Consider the following 12,113-nt stretch of genomic DNA (forward strand, 5'->3'; position numbering starts at 1 on the left):
GACTGATTGGGGTAGATTGTAGGGGTGACACCGAAATATAATTTTATCACATTTTATCGAAATCTTAAATTATTGTGTTTTACTCCAGTTTCATTTGAGATTGTATTTTATTTCAATTTCATTTTAGACTGTATTTTATTCCAACTTCATTTTAAATTGTATTTTATCCAATCCCATTTTAAATTGCTTTGATCAAATTTCAGTAACAATTTGTTTCTGAAACGCTGCACTGTGATATGGCCCAAGGGCTGACCAATAAAATGAATGAATGAATGAACTGAATAAGGTCCGACCTGGCAGTGAGAACAATTAACCAGTGGAACAACTTGCCACCAGAAGTTGTGAATGCTCCAACACCGGAAGTTTTTGAAGAAGATGTTGGATAACCATTTGTCTGAAGCGGTGTAGGGTGTCCTGCCTAAGCAGGAGGTTGGACTAGAAGACCTCCAAGGTCCCTTCCAACTCTGTTATTCTATTCTATCTAACTTGATCAGAAGATCTTCTCCTGGAATCTGGTACCTTCCTGGTGGATTGGGCTGCCAATCTAAGTCCTGGCTGGGTATTATGGGGGCTAAATCAGTGATGGGATTCAGCCGGTTCGCACCACTTCGGGAGAACCGGTTGTTAACTTTCTGAGCAGTTCGGCGAACTGGTTGTTGGAAGAAATCATTAAGGCAGAGAACCAGTTGTTAAATTATTTGAATCCCACCACTGGACTAAACCTTTGAGTTTGAGGAGATCAGTTTGAGGAAGGTTGATCTTTGGCCTGCCGCGAGGACTTTGTCGTTTCAGATCCTCTCGGGATACCAGCGGTGCGAGTTTCTGTTCTCTTTTGTGTAATTTTTAACCAGAATGGAATGCAGAAAGTCTGGTTCGAAGGTGGTAGAGTTTTAACGTGGGGTAGCAGACGTGGAAAACTGGCAGTGAAGGAAAACAGACCGCCTTATAGGAAAACACGTGTGTGCATGTGTGTGTGTGTGTGTGTGTGTGTGCGACATGCGTGCACAGGTGTGCTCACACACATTTGGGAAGTGCGTGCGTCTTATCAGTGAAAGTTTGATGTTTCCGTTCCCATTCTCCGTTTCTTTCCTCCAGCCTTCAGATTGTTCATTACAAATTGCTCGCTTTTTTTTTTTTAAAAAAAATGAATGTTTTGGTCTGAGCGTAGATTTATTAGGAAATCTGCTAGCGACCCCTTCTTTATTCATGAGTCCTGATCGGATTTTTTCTCCCCCCCCCAAGTCCAACGTGTCTCGGCTTCAGAACCGATCCAACGACGAGAAATAAGTGACCCCACTTTGCGTCCGAGGATTAGGTGGGAATAATTTGAAACATCCATTTTTCCCCCCTCTTTATGGTTGCCTCGCCCTGCAGCCTTCGACTCAAAGTCCTTGCTCTGTTTGTGTTACCTGCCTGCAAGGTTGCGTTGCTTTTGTTGCCTTAGATCCTGTGCGCTCCTGTGTTTGCATGAAGGGTGGGACGGAGAGGCCGGTGAGCGTCTTGTAAAACATTTACAAAACCCAGCCAGCCACAGATCTGAAGGGCATTCCACTGCCACTGGCTGAAGTGGGAGGAGAAACAACGAATGTACGTGAGCAGACGGAGGCCAGTTACTTAGCAGGTACGGTTGTAATATTTTTCTTTCTTTCCACCCCCCCCTTCTTTTTGAGAATCAGGGATGGAGGGGTGTCGTTGGCCCAGCCAGAATTCGAAATAATGCAATCACCACCTCTGCTTCTGAAATAAAAGGAAAAGAACTTGATTTACAGAAGTCCACCGAGAGTCTACGGTTGTGATTATTATTATTTTTTTTAATATACCTTTTTGTTTTGTTTTGTCACCTGAATGAAGTTTGCAGCTGAATTCAGTACCAGGTTTTTGCTAGGTAATCTTTCGGTCCAGCAGAAGCATTCAAATCTGCAGTTTCTGGGAATGTATTAACGGGTGGGGGTGGGGGTGGGGAATTTAATCGAATTGAACTTCCCAACGATCGTAAGAAAAGTTTCTTAGAGGATGTTTTGCTCGTAATTGGAGACTCCATCGCATGCCGTAAGATATAGATTAGGTAGCTTGCATAACGTCTCTCGCCGTATATGTAGTATGATTATTTTTTTAAAATTTTGAGATCCCTATCATAGCCATTATATCTGACGAAGGCAGAACTCTGATTTGTAACTTGCTCACGCTGGTTTGTGCTGCTGTTTTATAAATGCACTACCAATCAAGCAGAGATTTATTTTTCTATTCCTGAATTTTCTTGTCTGTGTGTTTTTCTCTCTGTCTCTTTCTTGCCGGTACAGTAGATTATAGAACTTTTGCTTTGGGCAAAAGTTCAGAATTTCTATTGCCTGGGAAAAATGTCTTGCGATTGTTTCATGACCACAATTGATAAATCGAACAGCGCATTTTCCTTTATTTGTTTTTCCTCGCTTTTTATTTTCTTTTTGGCTGTTTCAAACCGTCAGTCAAATTGTTTAGAACGGGTAGCACCCAGATTGAAATAATACGAGTTTTTTTAAAAAATGATGTTTTTCCATAACCCTGTATCTTAAAGAATAGGATTAGCGTGCCCTTAAAGCAAAGTATTATCAAAAAGAAATGAAGCTTTGAGTGGAAGGCGTTTCCATCTGAAATTTTGACACGTTTGTTTTGATCAGCTGCGTTTTCTGCCTGTTTTTAGAATTTCAGTACGGGAAAAGGAGAGGAACATGCGAACGAGTCCAGCTTAACGTTTTTAGAAATCTTTCGGCCGGGATTTGGAAATGCATAACTGAAAACCACAATGATACCGTTTTGAAAAATGGCAATCAGAAGAATTAAAGTGGGTTTAGGAGAGAAATCGCACAATGGGGTCTTAGAAGTGTTTTAAAAGGGAAAGCTTTGTTTGAGTTGACTCTTGACGAACGTGGATAAGCCTGTGCCGCTGGCTTGGCATCAAAATAGAGATGATTTGAGGTTGGCTTCTCTTTTGCTCACAACCCCTGTCTCCCATCCAAGTACTCACCAAACCTGACTCTGCTTAGCTTTTTCAAGTTCAGCCACAACTTTCTACGCTCTACATGAACCCCTCTGGTAGTAAATATGATTGTATCTAACATGACTTATTTCCCAGTTAAAGTGTTTAAGGTTGCAAAGTTGTGATGGCGAACCTATAGTATGTGTGCCACAGGTGACACGGGGACCCATATCGGTGGGCACATGAGCTCAGCTCGGGCGCACATGTGCGCACCGGCCAGCTAATTTTCGGGCCTTCTGGGCCCACCAGAAGTAGGGAAACGGGCCATTTCCAGCCTCCGGAGGGCTTCCGGGAGGATAGGGAAGGCTGTTTTTGCCTTCCCCAGGCTCCTAGAGAGGCTCTGGAGCCTGGGGAGAGCAAAAATCAGGCCTACCGGGCACATTGTGCCATCGTGTGCCAAAAGCTGGGGGAGCACTTGGGGGGTGTTTCACACGCATGCGTGGGAGGCAGGACACATATAATTATGGGTATGGGCACACACGCACGAGACCCCCCACCGCACTCCCCCCGCTTTTGGTACGCGATGGCAAAAAGGTTAGCCATCACTGTTGCAAACTAAGTTTGTTGTATTGTGTTATTTCTTTGGAAGTACAGGCTGTTTTTTTCTAACCGAGTTTGTGGGCCTTTTGAGTTTGTTTATTTGCGAGCTAGCAAATTTCTTACGTTTGCTTCCAAAGATTTTAGGCCTACAACGGCCTAAAAAATCAGTTGGTTTGTTTTTTTAAAAAAAATCCCATTATTAACATGGAAATGTAAAATAAAAATCCTAACTTTAGTTAACTGCAAAGGCAGCCATCTATACATTTTGCGTAGAGTCCACTTTCTGGTTAAAAGGTTGGAGGAGAATTTGGGTGTCTTTGGTTAATACTTCCCCTTGACCTTGAAGCTCATTGTATGTTTTGAGACAGACAAAAAAACACACTGGGTTCTTTAACAGAGAGGCAGAATAAAATACCACTGGTCCTCTACTTACAACGGTTCGTTTAGTGACGGTCCAAAGTTAGAACGGCACCCCAAAAATGACTTATGACCTTTTTTTTCACACGTACAACCGTCATAACAACCCCATGGTCACGGGATCAAAATTCGGACGCTTGGCAACTGACTCGTATTTATGACGGTTGCAGTGTCCCGGGATCACACGAGTTCCCCTTTTGTGACCTTTGGATGAGCCAAGTCAAGGGGAAAGCCAGATTCATTTAACAACCTTGCTACCAACTTATCAACTGAAGGGGATTCGTTTAACAATTCGCTTAAATGTCTCACTTAGGAACAGAAATGTTGGACTCAACCCTGGCCGTAAATTGAGGACTACCTGTACAAAAACGAACATTCATTGTGCGTTAGCAAAACCGATGCCCTTCCTTTCCATTTTAAAGAGCTTTCATTTTTAAGGTGTGCTTAACACGATTGAATGTCAAGATTAAAAAAAAAAAAAAAGGAAGTTTAGCCATTTTGTTTTATTCTTTTACAACATTGAAGCCAGTAACTGAAAAATGGCAGAGCTCTCTATAGTAATTGGAGCTCTGATTGCATAGTAACATAATAGAAGATCGTGGTCTTATTTTTGGAGATATTATGCAAAGACCCCTAGCTCTTCGGGCTAAAAGATGGAAGGAAAGAGAAGGGATAGCTAGCAGCAAAGAAGATGGACCAGCGGTGAAATGCTCCCGGTTCGGACCGGATCGCCCGATCCGGTAGCGATGGAGGCAGGTGGTTCGGAGAACCGGTAGCAAAAATCCCTGCCCCCCCCATTGCCCAGCTGAGCTGCACAATCATCAGAGGCTTTTTTTTATTTTTAAAAGCATTTTTTTTACAACCTCTTTGGCCAAAAACTGCTGTTAAAAGTTTTTTAAAAAGCCTCTGATGATTGCACGGCTCAGCTGGGATCATCAGAGGCTTTTAAAAGCATTTTTTCTACAACCTCTTCGGCCAAAGAGGTTATAGAAAAAATGTTTTTAAAAGGAAAAAAAGCCTCTGCCAATCAGGCAAGTCAGCTGGGATCGTCAAAGGCTTTAAAAAAAAAGCTTCTGCCGATCAGGCAAGTCAGCTGGGATCGTCAGAGGCTTTAAAAGCATTTTTTCTACAACCTCTTCGGCCAAAGAGGTTACAGAAAAAATGTTTTTAAAAGGAAAAAAAGCCTCTGCCAATCAGGCAAGTCAGCTGGGATCATCAAAGGCTTTAAAAAAAAAGCTTCTGCCGATCAGGCAAGTCAGCTGGGATTGTCAGAGGCTTTAAAAGCATTTTTTTTACAACCTCTTCGGCCAAAGGTTGTAGAAAAAATGGTTTTAAAAGTAAAAGAAAAAAAAGTTGGCCACGCCCACTTTACCCACACACACCAAGCCATGCCCACAGAACCGGTAGTAACAAATTTTACATTTCACCACTGAGATGGACTCAAAGGTGCTTTTTCAAAAGGCAACGGGATTTTGTTTTTCTCTGAAGATGTTTTGCTTCTCATTCAAGAAGCTTCTTCAGTTCTGACTTGAAAAAGCACCTTTGGGACAGCCATGACCTGGATGGTGGAGAATCTCCATAGGCACAAAGAAGATGGACGTAATGACAGCAGTACGAGTGCACCGTTGAAAACCTGAAGGTCCAAACCTGGGACAGATCATCTTGGAGAAGGTCCATCTGAGTGGTTACTAAAAATAACACCAACTGGATGACCCATAATAACCGTCTTACTTTTGGTTCAGGGCAGAATTTTGTGGGAGAGCTGGTTTTTTTTTTTTTTTTTTTAAGATAACGAAATCTGAAATCGGTCCATCTGTGGTGGAGGAGACGCGCCATTCTGGAAGATGGAAGGGGATAACTCAACATGGCCAACTCGCCATTGGACAACTCGCTGTTGTTGAATTTATCAATTCAATTTCATTATTTAAAATAAATGTAAAAATATTTTACCTTTTATCGTTCACATTTCATTCGGTCCCTCCTTTTTGAATCCTTTCTTTAATGATTCTGTTCTGCCATTTCTTTGATATTAGCATAACTCTTATCCTGTGGTGATGAGTTGACAGGGGCAAGTTGGCCATGATGAATTGGCTGTGATAAGTTGGCCATGGCGAGATGACCATGGCAAGTTGGCTGTGACAAGATGGCCATGATGAGTTGGCTGTAGAAAGTTGGCCATGACAAGCTGGCCATGGCGAGTTGACCATGGTGAGTTGGCCATGACAAGTTGACTGTGGTGAGTTGACCATAGCAAGTTGGCCATAATGTGTTGGCCATGATGAGTTGGTCATAGCGAGTTGGCCATAATGTGTTGGCCATGATGAGTTGACCATAGGGAGTTGGCCATGACAAGTTGACCATGGCGAGTTGGAATTGGCGAGTTGGTCATGACAAGTTGGCCATGGCAAGTTGGCCATAGGAAGTTGGCCATGATGAGTTGACCATAGGTAGTTGGCCATGACAAGTTGACCATAGGGAGTTGGCCATGACAAGTTGACCATGGTGAATTAGCCATGACAAGTTGACCATGGTGAGTTAGCCATGACAAGTTGACCATGGCGAGTTGGCCATAGGGAGTTGGCCATGATGAGTTGACCATGGTGAGTTAGCCATGACAAGTTGACCATGGCGAGTTGGCCTTGGTGAGTTGGTCATGACAAGTTGACCATGGTGAGTTGGCCATAGGGAGTTGGCCATGATGAGTTGACCATGGTGAGTTAGCCATGACAAGTTGACCATGGCGAGTTGGCCTTGGCGAGTTGGTCATGACAAGTTGACCATGGCGAGTTGGCCATAGGGAGTTGGCCATGATGAGTTGACCATGGTGAGTTAGCCATGACAAGTTGACCATGGTGAGTTAGCCATGGCGAGTTGGCCATAGGGAGTTGGCCATAGGGAGTTGGCCATAGGGAGTTGGCCATAGGGAGTTGGCCATGACAAGTTGACCATGGTGAATTAGCCATGACAAGTTGACCATGGCGAGTTGGCCATAGGGAGTTGGCCATGACAAGTTGACCATGGTGAGTTAGCCATGACAAGTTGACCATGGCGAGTTGGCCATAGGGAGTTGGCCATGATGAGTTGACCATGGTGAGTTAGCCATGACAAGTTGACCATGGCGAGTTGGCCTTGGCGAGTTGGTCATGACAAGTTGACCATGGCGAGTTGGCCATAGGGAGTTGGCCATGATGAGTTGACCATGGTGAGTTAGCCATGACAAGTTGACCATGGCGAGTTGGCCTTGGCGAGTTGGTCATGACAAGTTGACCATGGTGAGTTGGCCATAGGGAGTTGGCCATGATGAGTTGACCATGGTGAGTTAGCCATGACAAGTTGACCAGGGCGAGTTGGCCTTGGTGAGTTGGTCATGGCGAGTTGGCCATGATGAGTTGGCCATAGGGAGTTGGCCATGACGAGTTGACCATGGTGAGTTAGCCATGACACGTTGACTGTGGCAAGTTGGCCATGGCAAGTTGGCTAATGGAATAGGAAAACTGAGGATGTCCACAAGTGAAGGGAAAAATTTTGGCCCCTGTTCTGATGTTATGAGTGAAGTAACGATTACCCCATTGCTATTTGTCTAGGGCCGTGATGGCGAACCTATGGCACACGTGCCACAGGTGGCACACGGACCCATATCAGTGGGCACGTAAGCTCAGCTCTGACGCACATGTGCGGGCTGGTCAGCTAATTTTCGGGCCTTCTGGACCCACCAGAAGTAGGGAAACGGGCCATTTCCAGCCTCTGAAGGCCTCCGGGAGGATGGGAAAAGCTGTTTTTGCCCTCCCGAGGCTCCTAGGGAGGCTCTGGAGCCTGGGGAGAGCAAAAAACGGGCCTACCGGGCACACCATGCCATCGCATGTCCAAAGCGGGGGGAGCACCGAGGGGGTGTTTCACGCGCATGCATGGGGGGTAGGGTACATATAATTATGGGTGTGGGCATACACGCACGTGACCCCCCCATACTCCCCCCGCTTTTGGTTAGCCATCACTGGTTTAGGGCAACCTTGTTTACCGAGTTCTAATCCGTTACACCTGTAAAACCTCCCATTTATTTGGAAGAAGCAACTGAAGTGACGAATCTTCTTTTGGGAGACTAATTTAGAAGGTATGAATGTTGTTTAAGCGGAAACCAGCTTCATTTGAATGACTTCATGTATTAGTATGTCCACAAATATGACTACGAGCAAACGTGCGTTAGTTTACTCCTAACAGGAAGTTCTGGGTTCCTCAGTGGTAAGGCTTGTATTCCTGGGTCTAGGGAGGAGCTGCCAGAAACCGGTGGTGGAAAGCTTGAACGTTGAAAAACTCTGTCATCGAGACCTGAAGCTTAACTCTACTTAAGGCAACAAAAGTCCAGAGTCACCTAATTACACAATTAAACCAAGGTGCCATCCGCTCATCTCCCCTGTTTATTTAATCAACAGAATCAACAATGGAGATCCACGTTATTTTTTTCCCCCGTGGGCTGAAGGCCGTATTGATAGACAGGTCTTAGGCCTCGGTATTACGACCGCAGTTGAGCCCAAAATTTAGGTGGCGGAGTGAAACATTTGTTTAAGTCGTTGCTAAGTCAGCCGCACCGAATCTGGCTTCCCCCTTGACTTGGCTTGTCAGAAGGTCTCAAAAGGGGAGGGCATGACCCCCCTCCCCCTCTGGGGACACCGCGACGGTCATAAAGATGAGTCACTTGCCAAACAAGTGACTTGCTGAGCACATTGTAAGCCGCCCTGAGTCTTCGGAGAAGGGCGGCATATAAATCAAATTAAAAAAAAAAAAAAAAAGTGAATTTTGATCACAAGGGAGATGCGGCCACGGTCGTATGTGTGAAAAAGGATCGTAAGTCACTTTTTTTCCAGCGGCGTTGTAACTTTGGTCACTAAATGAACTGTTGTTTATTCAAGGACTATCCTCTGCTTACAGCAGTTCATTTAGTGACCATTTGAGTTACAACAGCACTGGAATATTTTTCACTATTTTTCACACTTAAACCGTTGCACTATCCCCATGATTAAAATTTCGATAGTTGACAACTGATTCACACTTATGACGGCTGCAGTGTCCCGGGGTCATGTGATCAACTTTTGCAAACTTCTGACCATGGAAGAAGCCGGATTCACTTAACAACCATGTTACTAACTTATCAACTGCAGCGATTCACTTAACAATGGGGGCAAGAAAGGTGGGAAAAAAGGGGCAAAACTCACTTAACAAATGCTCCGTTTAGCGATGTAACTTTTGGGCTCAGTTATGGTTTTAAGTCAAGGACTCCCTGTAATTTAGGTGCTTGCAGGAAATGGATCTTGTTTCCCTTGCGAAGTTCGATGTCCTTTTGCTTCCAGATTCGAAATGTCTCATTCTCAGCAGGAAGAGAAAGATTCAAATAATTAAAAAAAACCTTATGTGTTGTGAAATGTGGTTTTTTGGGGGGAATGCACCTTCAATTTTTGGTCTTCTGTTTTACCATTTCTGCTAAATTAACTAGCAGTAGAACTGACCTACACACAGGAAGTTCCTCTCACTACTCGTCCCAAAGGTGACTCTTTTTTTTCCAAGAGGCAACCGGACTTTCTGGTTTTTCTTTGAAGACATTTCACTTCTCATTCCAAGAAGCTTCATTCCAAGAAGCTCTGACTGAATAGTGGAGGACGGAAGGATTTATACTCCTTGCAGACAGCTGGTCATTTGCATTCTTTTCAGAGAGTCATTGAGGCCACTTGGAGGTTTGTCTGTGTCCACAGGGTCACCTGAGTGGTGCAGAGGGGGTGGTGGAGCCTTCTTGGAACTGCTGAGGAGACTGTAAGAAGGTTCCACAGCCATTTGTGATTGTAAAGGTGAAAAGGGGTCATAAACAGGAGTGGCATTCACTTACCTTCGCTACCGGTTCGCTTCGCTCGCACGCACCACCTCTGCGCATGCACAGGGCCTTCCGCGCATGCACAGAGTGTCAAAAACGTGGATAAATGGGACGTGATTACATAATATTTCCATGTGTGCTTTGCTTCCCGAGTCGACTCCTTGTCCTCCGTTGTTCACCTCTCCTAACTGCTCTGCACATTCGTGCATCTGGAACAGGCCCAAGCTGTTCTTCCTCCTTACTCATCTCAGCCTCCAAAGGCAGCTGCCTTTCCGGTGGCTGGGAAATGTCGGACGGCCCTGGCTCTATCTCTGCTTCCGACGCAGAGCATCCATCAGAGTCTTCCCCAGACTCCAGCACTGGCCCAAGTTCCTCCCCAACCTCCTCATCGTCCGCTTGCTTGAACAAGCTGTGAAATATATTGACACGCAATGAAGAAGAAACATACAGTAGTAGAGACCCCAAAAAAAAGAGCTTCTATATGTAAAAGGAACTCACCAATACTACATTTTCTATCAGAGAAGAGTGTTCCCTTGTTGTGATCCGCCAGCTGCCAGCGGAGCTGGCGGCAGACTCAGACAATGAGGAGGTTGGGGAGGAACTTGGGCCAGTGCTGGAGTCTGGGGAAAGCTCTGATGGATGCTCTGCGTCGGACGCAGAGATAGAGCCAGGGCCGTCCGACATTTCCCAGCCACCGAAGAGGCAGCTGCCTTTGGAGGCTGAGATGAGTGAGGAGGAAGAACAGCTGGGGCCTGTTCCAGATGCACGTATGCACAGAGCAGTTAGAATGGAGGACAAGGAGTCGACTCAGGAAGCAAGGCACAAGTAGATGCTGAATGGCCCCTCCCTGGCTGGGGAATAAATAGAAGGAAAGGGGAAGTCGTGGTCGTAGGAGACAACCGTTCGTATTTCTGAAAATTTTGCTCATTGTGTTTCTTGCTTGCCAGAACTTAATTTGCAGCCTTTTGGCTGGGAGCTCCCGGCCTTGCAAGGAACTGATAAGGTCTGTTACTGCGGTTAACTCCTTGCAGGACACGTGCCTGGACTTTTCGGAGTGTGAATGCCATTAATTCACAAGAGGTAAATAAAGAGGGGTGTTTCGTGATCATGGGGGCCGTTTCTTGCTTTTTCTAAGGCTGGGTCAGAACATCCCAAACAAAAATAGGAGTAGCCGGCCTCTTATCACTTCCTTGTAAGTCATTCTTTACAGGGGTTAAGTCAGGAATAGATTGGAGAAGTGAAAAGTGGCATTATTGTGTTGCACAAGTTATGAAGACGGTGCAGTTTCTGAGCAATAGAAATTACATGAGTAACATGTTGAATGGCTGGAGAATTTTGGGAGTTGTTGAAGTCCACACATCTTCAAGATTGAGAAATACTGATTTATGGGCAGGGTTGAATTATTGACAGGACTAATATCGGAGATAAATATTAGAGATACCCGTAAATATTGGTTCAAGATCTGAACATAGTACGTACAATTTAACAGAAGGAAGAGACAAGGACCTTGCCAAAGCTCACAAAATTAATGTAAACTAGCAACAGATAACAAGGTTTAAATTAGTCTTGGATGTCACATCCTGGGCTGCAAAACAAGCCACGTTCTTACCAGGGCCAAGCAACGAAACCAACCAGGTTAATCTTCTTCCCTTGAGTCCCAACTCATAATATCCATAAGAGAGAAGTTTGTGGTCTTACTTAGATCCAGTCACAATTAAAGTCAGACACTCTTCGCAATTTGGTTTTCGTAGACTCAACAGGGATGAATCGCTTGATAAATTTGCAGCTGGCACCGCGGGGTGACTTCACGGCGTGGCGTTGAAGCTGGCACGTCAGTGGTCGGTACCGGTGTCTTGGCACTGATCTGCCCAGCTTTCAAAAGCGGAGATGCGCCGGTTTGTTCAGATCAGGTTAATGTTTGGATTGGCCATGTGCTAGAATAGATCCACGTAGCAAAAATGGTTGAGGCTGGTTGAATCAGGTGGGAGGATGGGACCTGGAATGAAAAGCAGATGGATCTACTAGATAATAAATGCACCAAATTCTTAATGCGAAGTAATCTGTGTTTCTTTGGTGCCTAACTATATCCATGAATATGGCCGTTGACCACTGTTCTTCAAGTTGGTAGCTATTTATCTTTATTTGCTTCCAGGAGTTGTGGGTGCACCAACACTGGAGGTTTTTAAGAAGAGAATGGACAATTATTGGTCTGAACTGGTATAGGGTTTTCTGCCTGAGCAGGGGGTTGGAGTAGAATACCTCCAAGGTCCTTTCCAACTCTGT

At 45.0% G+C, this 12,113-nt stretch overlaps 1 protein-coding gene across 3 annotated transcripts in view; it reads left to right on the forward strand.

Moving 5' to 3' along the window:
• Nucleotides 1–1,575: 1,575 nt before the first annotated feature.
• RBM47 (RNA binding motif protein 47) overlaps nucleotides 1,576–12,113 on the forward strand; it is a 58,372-nt gene continuing 47,834 nt past the window's right edge. For 2 of the 3 annotated variants that reach the window (XM_070948644.1, XM_070948649.1), the window contains exon 1: nucleotides 1,576–1,621. The gene's annotated coding sequence lies outside the window, so the exon portion shown is untranslated. Of the gene's footprint in view, nucleotides 1,622–1,767; nucleotides 1,886–12,113 lie in introns of those variants that run through there. The other variant, XM_070948648.1, reaches the window with a different exon arrangement.

Source organism: Pituophis catenifer, unplaced genomic scaffold (assembly GCF_029215685.1).
Source record: "Pituophis catenifer annectens isolate HBS135680 unplaced genomic scaffold, rPitCat1.0.hap2 SCAF_8, whole genome shotgun sequence".
In the NCBI taxonomy this organism is placed as follows: Eukaryota; Metazoa; Chordata; class Lepidosauria; order Squamata; family Colubridae; genus Pituophis; species Pituophis catenifer.